Here is a 6,986-nt window from a genome sequence, read left to right as displayed (position 1 = left end):
TGCAAATCCCAAATTGTGGAGTACAGATACAAATAAATAAATGGTGGGTCTTTGTCCTAAATATTGTGGAGGGCATTTTAACGATGCTTTATTCTCAAGCAATATACAGAATCACAGGACATTAAGATTTTTTAGTATAATAGAAATTTACAACCATTGTGGTTAAAATATCTTTTCCATGGGTCATCGAGAATAATCTCTAAGGTTTAATTTAGAGTGCCAGCGTGGAAACGGGTCCATCGCCCCACCGAGTCTGCACTGGCCACTAATTCTATCCTGCACACTAGGGATCATTTACAGAAGCCAATTAACTTACAAACCAACGTGTCTTTGGCATGTGGGAAGAAACCGGAGCACCTGGAAAGAACCCTCACGGGAAAATGTGCAAGCTCCCAGCACCCAGTATCTGATGCTTTCTATGATGCATCTTTAGTAATATGCAAGTGTTTCCCTCATTGCAATCATGCACTTCCTATCTGTTGGAGGACTTTGATACATTTCCTGATTGTGAAAGTTGCTAGTGATATGTTGCTTATCATTTGATAGACTTGAGATTTATAGGTAACATTGTCAGTCTTGCATTTTGATGGAATGGGTACTTAGCCTCCGGTTTACATAAACAGGTTCTGCTGGGGGATGAGAGCCAGCCCCCTAGATCATTGGTACGCCTCTAATCAGTAGGTAATTCAGCACAGTTCCCACTGAGGCCGTTTTCTTGTTTGAACGCTGATTCCAACACTGCTAGCAAGATATAGTGAGTGGAGTTCTATCTCCAGGAAAACATCAATTTCTCTGTATAACTGAAGCCCTCCAATCCTGGTAACATCCTTGTGAATCTTTTCCAGACCATTTCCTGTTTAATTGCATGCTCCCTGGAGCTGGGCAACCAGAAATGTACAATGTATTCCAAGTGCCTCTTCCTTTCATAGTTTCCTTCATCTAGTTTAGTTTATCACGTGTACCAAGGTACAGTGAAAAGCTTTTGTTGTGTGCTACCAGTCAACAGAAAGACAATAAATGATTACAATTGAGCCATTCAGTGTAGATACATGATAAAGCCGGTAAAGTCTGATCAAAGATGGTCCAAGGGTCTCCGAGGTAGATAGTAGTTCAGGACTGTTCTCTACTTGTGGTAGGATGACTCGGTTGCCTCATAACAGCTGGGAAGAAATTGTCCCTGAATCTGGAGGTGCGCGTTTTCATACCTTTTGCCCGATGGAAGAGGGAGTGCCCAGGGTGCGACTCGTTCTTGATTATGCTGCTGATCTTGCGGAAGCAGCATGTGGTGTAAATGGAGTCAATGAAAGGGACAAGGGCCACAGCAGAGTTCTCCACTGATGTCCTTCCTTGCTATTGCACTGGTTCCCTCTTTTACTCCTTCCCATTTTTGCCTATACTTGCCAAAGATCAAGTACCACGTCATGTCCAGTTCCCACCCCGAGTTAACGTGCATTTATTTGTATTTACGTGAGTCTGCATCTGTTTAGTTGATAGTCATACAGCATGGAATTAGACATTTCAGCGCAACTCATCCATGCTAACCAAGAAGTCCTATTTTTCTAGGTTTAGCTCATATACCATTAAACCTTTCCTATTTATTTATCTGTTTAAACCTTTTGTAAGTGTTGCTATTGTCATCCAATGTATTATGAATAAATTTCATGTTGGGACACAATGTCTCCCTGATCGCCCCTTTCACACTTAGTCACTCTGGAATGATTTTACACTGTGGTCCTGCTTCCCCCCCCCCCCCCCCTCTCTCCTCTTATCCTCCACCTTATCACCTTATCAGCCTTTTAGTTTCATGTCTCTGCACTGATCTCTCTTGAAAGTGTTAGCCTGCATGAAAAAGGAAGGCATTAATCAACTGTCATTGACATTACTGTTACGGGGAAATCTACCTGATCAGCTTGAATCTTTCGAAGAGTTGGTAAATTTGATGAGGTCTGTGTGGTTGATATGGGACTTCGTTAAGGCCTTTATCAAGGCTCCACATGGGAAAGTAGTCCAAAAGGGTAGATCCAATGCGATATGTGCGAAGTTAGCAAATTTAATTCAAAGGTGTCTTCATAATAGAACACAGTGTGACGATGTGCAGTTGTTTGTGACTGGAAGCCTGTGCAGAGTACTGTACCACAGGGATTGGTACTGTCACCATAACAATATATTCTAGATTGAAGATTTGGATGTGAATGAAAGAGGTATGATTATGTCTGATGATGACAATCATTGTGTTGATAGTAAAGTATAAAATGATATTGATTAGTTGATAAGATGGTCACGTTTATTGTCATATGGACAAGTACAAAGAACTATGGGTACAATTAAATACTTGCTTACAGCATCACAGGCACATAGATTCATACAATAGTCAAAAACAAATTATACATTTTACAAGACAGTGAACAGACACACTGTACAAACAAATGGTCAGGGCAATGGCAGGCCGAGTTTAATCGTGATAAGTAGGTGATGTACTTTGGCAGGTTCAATAAGGGTAAAATAAATACCAGGGCCCCAGGGAGGCCTTGCTGTATATAAGCAAGTCTGGATCAGAGACTGAAGAAGGATCCCGACCCGAAACATCACCTGTCCATCCCCTCTCCAGGTGCGGCCTTACATGCCGAGTTCCTGCCACATTATGTTTTGCCAGACAAATCCTGCAGGTGGCAGCATATGTACAGTGTCCTCCATAATGTTTGGAACAAAGACCCATCATTTATTTATTTGCCACTGTGCATCACAATTTGAGATTTGTAATAGAAAAAATTACCCATGTGGTTAAAGTGCACATTGTCATATTTTACTAAAGGCCCATTTTATACATTTTGATTTCACCATGTAGAAATTACAGCTGTGTTTATACATAGCCCCTCCTCCTCCCCATTTCAGGGCACCATAATGGTTGGGACACATGGCTTCACAGGCGTTTGTAATTGCTCAGGTGTGTTTAATTGCCTCCATAATGCAGGTACAAGAGAGCTCTCAGCATAAAATCTTTCCTCCAGTCTTTCCATCACCTTTGGAAACTTTTATTGCTGTTTATCAATATGAGAACCAAAGTTCTGCCAGTGAAAGTCAAATAAACCATTATGAGTGAGAAACAAGAATAAAACTGTTAGAGACATCAGCCAAACCTTAGGCTTACCAAAATCAACTGTTTGGAACATCATTAAGAAGAAAGAGCACTAGTGAGCTTACGAATCGCAAAGGGACTGGCAGGCCAAGGAAGACCTCCACAGCTGATGACTGAAGAATTCACTCTATAAATAAAGAAAAATCCCCAAACACCTGTCCGACAGATCAGAAACACTCTAGGAGTCAGGTGTGGAATTGTCAATGACCACTGTCCGCAGAAGACCTCATGAACAGAAATACAGAGGCTACACTGCAAGATGCAAACCACTGGTTATCCGCAAAAATAGGATGGCCAGGTTACAGTTTGCCAAGAAGTACTTGAAAGAGCAACCACAGTTCTGGAAAAAGGTCTTGTGGACAGATGAGACGAAGATTAACATATCAGAGTGATGGCAAGAGCAAAGTATGGAGGAGAGAAGGAACTGCCCAAGATCCAAAGCATACCATCTTAACTGTGAAACACGGGGGTGTTACGGCCTGGACATGTATGGCTGCTGAAGGTACTGACTCGCTTATCTTCATTGATGATACAACTGCTGATGATAGTAGGATAATGAATTCCGAAGTGTATAGACACAAGTGTATAGACAAATGCCTGAAAACTCATTGGCCGGCGGTTCATTCCACAGCAAGACAATGATCCCAAACATATTGCTAAAGCAACAAAGGAGTTTTTCAAAGCTAAAACTTGGTCAATTCTTGAGTGGCCAAGTCAATCACCTGATCTGAACCCAATTGAGCTTGCTTTTTATAAGCTGAAGAGAAAAGAGGACAAGCCCCCAAAACAAGCATAAGCTAAAGATGGGTGCAATACAGGCCTGGCAGAGCATCACCAGATAAGACACCCAGAAAATGGTGATGTCCATGAATTGCAGACCAAGCAGTCATTGCATGCACAGGATATGCAACAAAATTCTAAACATGACTACTTTCATTTACATGACATTGCTGTGTCCCAATCATTATGGTGTCCTGAAATGGGAGGGAGGGGGGGGGGGGGGCGACTATGTATAAACACCGCTGTAATTTCTACATGGTGAAACCAAAATGTATAAAAATGGCCTTTGTTTAAATCTGACAATGTGCACTTTAACCACGTGATTTTTTTTTCTATTCTCAAATTGTGGCAAATACATAAATGATGGGTCTTTAACCCAAACATTATGGGGGGCACTGTACATGAAGTGGTGAGAAAGCGACTGGGATTCTCACCTTCATCTGCTTCAACATCTCGGGTCGATGTGCTGGCCTCTCTATACAAAATGAAGCTGCTGTGAGCCAACAGCAAGGTTAGGCGGGAGTAAAGTTCCAATCCGAACCTCGGGTGAGAATCTGCACCTGCAACGCTCCTGTCTCTGAGTATGCTCAATGATCTGTATCAGAGCAGTGACCACCTGCTACAGGTAAGGTCATTAACAGAACATGTCCTATTGTGAGAAAGGTGGAACAATCTCTCACTCTTTCATGGGATCCTTTTGATTTCAATTTTACTTGCGGGAACAATATCCCCAAACATTGGAGCAGCGGATAAACTGGGCGAGACATGACCTGCTTCAACTGCCACGGAGGTGTGTCAGGGAAACAGGTAGTCATGTGGAAAGCATTGGCACAGATTGGGCAACAGGAAGGGCTGCTCCAGAACAGTCACAGGCAGAGGCTCCAGGGGAGACGGGCTGTGCTTTTTACTCGGAAAAAGGTTTGGACAGAGGAGACCAGTCGGCATACACCAACCCCTTTGAGTGGCAGAGGAGAGGTTGGAGGTCGGGGAGGAGGATCAGAGTCGTGGGGAGGGATGTGGAGTGGATCAGGGAGGAGGGGATCAGGAGGTGGCCAGATAGTCGGGATCCGGGAGGAAGATTTCGGAGGTCAAGGGGGAGGGTCGGGGAGTTGTGAGGAATATAGAAAACAGGTACAGGAGTAGGCCATCTGGCCCTTTGAGCCAGCTCTGCCATTCAATATGATCATGGCTGATCATCTCAAATTGTGGCAAATAAATAAATGATGGGTCTTTAACCCAAACATTATGGAGGGCACTGTACATGAAGTGGTGAGAAAGCGATTGGGATTCTCACCTTCATCTGCTTCAACATCTCGGGTCCTTGTGCTGGCGATGGGCAGAGACATTGCCCGTCTCCCCAGCTCAGTGAAGGACATCTCATCTCAGAACTCAGCGTCAACAGGAAGTCGAGGGGAGACCAGCGGGCAGCAAGTGTCAATCCTTCCCTCCCCCTCCTCCCTCTACACCCCTCCTGCCATACACCTCCTATCTCCTACTACCCTCTCTATACAGAGAGAGGCTTTTTCCCCATATCCCTTGATTCCCCACGAGCTAAATCTCTTGAAAATATCCCGTGAATTGGCCTCCACTGCCTTCTGTGGCAGAGAACTCCACAGATTCACAACTCTGGATGAAAAGCGTTTTCCTCATCTCAGTCGTAAATGGCCTACCCCTTATTCTTAAACTGTGACCCCTTGTTCTGGACTCCCCCAACATCGGGAACATTTTTCCTATATCTACCCAGTCCAATCCTCTTAAGAATTTTATGTTTCAAATAGATCCCATCTCATCCTTCTAAATTCCAGCAAATACAAGCCCAGTCGACCCATTCTTTCGTCAAATGTCAGTCGCGCCATCCTGGGAATTAACCTGGTGAATTTACACTGCACTCCCTCAATATCAATGATGTCCTTCCTCAAATTAGGAGACCAAAATTGCACACAATACTCCATGTGCGGTCTCACCAGGGCACGGTACAACTGCAGTACGACTTCCTTGCTTCTAAACTCAAATCCTCTCGCAATGTACGCCAACACGTTATTAGCTTTCTTCACTGCCTACTCTACCTGCATGCTTACTTTCAGTGACTGATGTACAAGCATACCCAGGTTTCGTTGTACCTCCCCTTCTAATCTGACACCATTCAGATAATAATTTGCCTTCCTGTTCTTGCCACCAAGGTGGATAACCTCACATTTATCCACATTATACTGCATCTGTCATGCTTCTGCCCACACACCCAATCTATCCAAGTCACACTATAGCTTCATAGCATCCTCATCGCAGCTCACACTGCCACCCAACTTTGTGTCATCCGCAAACTTAGAGATGTCACATTTAATTCCCTCATCTAAATCGTTAATATATATTGTAAACAACTGGGGTCCCAGCACTGAGCCTTGCAGTACCCCACTAGTCACTGCCTGCCATTTTGAAAAGGACCAATTAACTCCTACTCTTTGCTTCCTGTCTGCCAACCAGTTCTCTATCCATGTCAATACCCTACCCCCAATACCACGTGCTCTAATCTTGCACACTAATCTCTTGTGTGAGACCTTGTCAAAGGTTTTTTGAAAGTCCAGTTCTACCACATCCGCTGCCTCTCCCTTATCTATTCTACTTGTTACATCCTCAAAAAATTCCAAAAGATTAGTCAAGCATGATTTCCCCTTCATAAATCCATGCTGACTTTGACCGATCATATCACTGCTTTCCAAATGCGCTGCTATAAGATCTTTAACAATCGACTCCAGCATCTTCCCCATCACTGATGTAAGGCTAACTGGTCTATAATTCCCTGTTTCCTGTCTCCCTCCTTTCTTAAAAAGTGGGGTTACATTGGCTACCCTCCAGTCCACATGAGCTGATCCAGAGTCGAGAGAACATTGGAAAATGATCACCAATGCATCCACAATTTCTAGGCCCACCTCCTTGAGTACTCTGGGATGCAGACCATCGGGCACTAGGGATTTATCTGCCTTCAGTCCCAACAGTTTACCTAGCACCATTTTCTGACTAATGTGGATTCCCTTCAGTCCCTCCCTCCCACTAGATCCTCAGTCCCCTAGTA

Source organism: Amblyraja radiata, chromosome 26, assembly GCF_010909765.2.
Source record: "Amblyraja radiata isolate CabotCenter1 chromosome 26, sAmbRad1.1.pri, whole genome shotgun sequence".
Lineage (NCBI taxonomy): Eukaryota > Metazoa > Chordata > Chondrichthyes > Rajiformes > Rajidae > Amblyraja > Amblyraja radiata.
The sequence above is the reverse complement of the archived record's forward strand: the minus strand, read 5'-3'. Positions refer to the sequence as shown.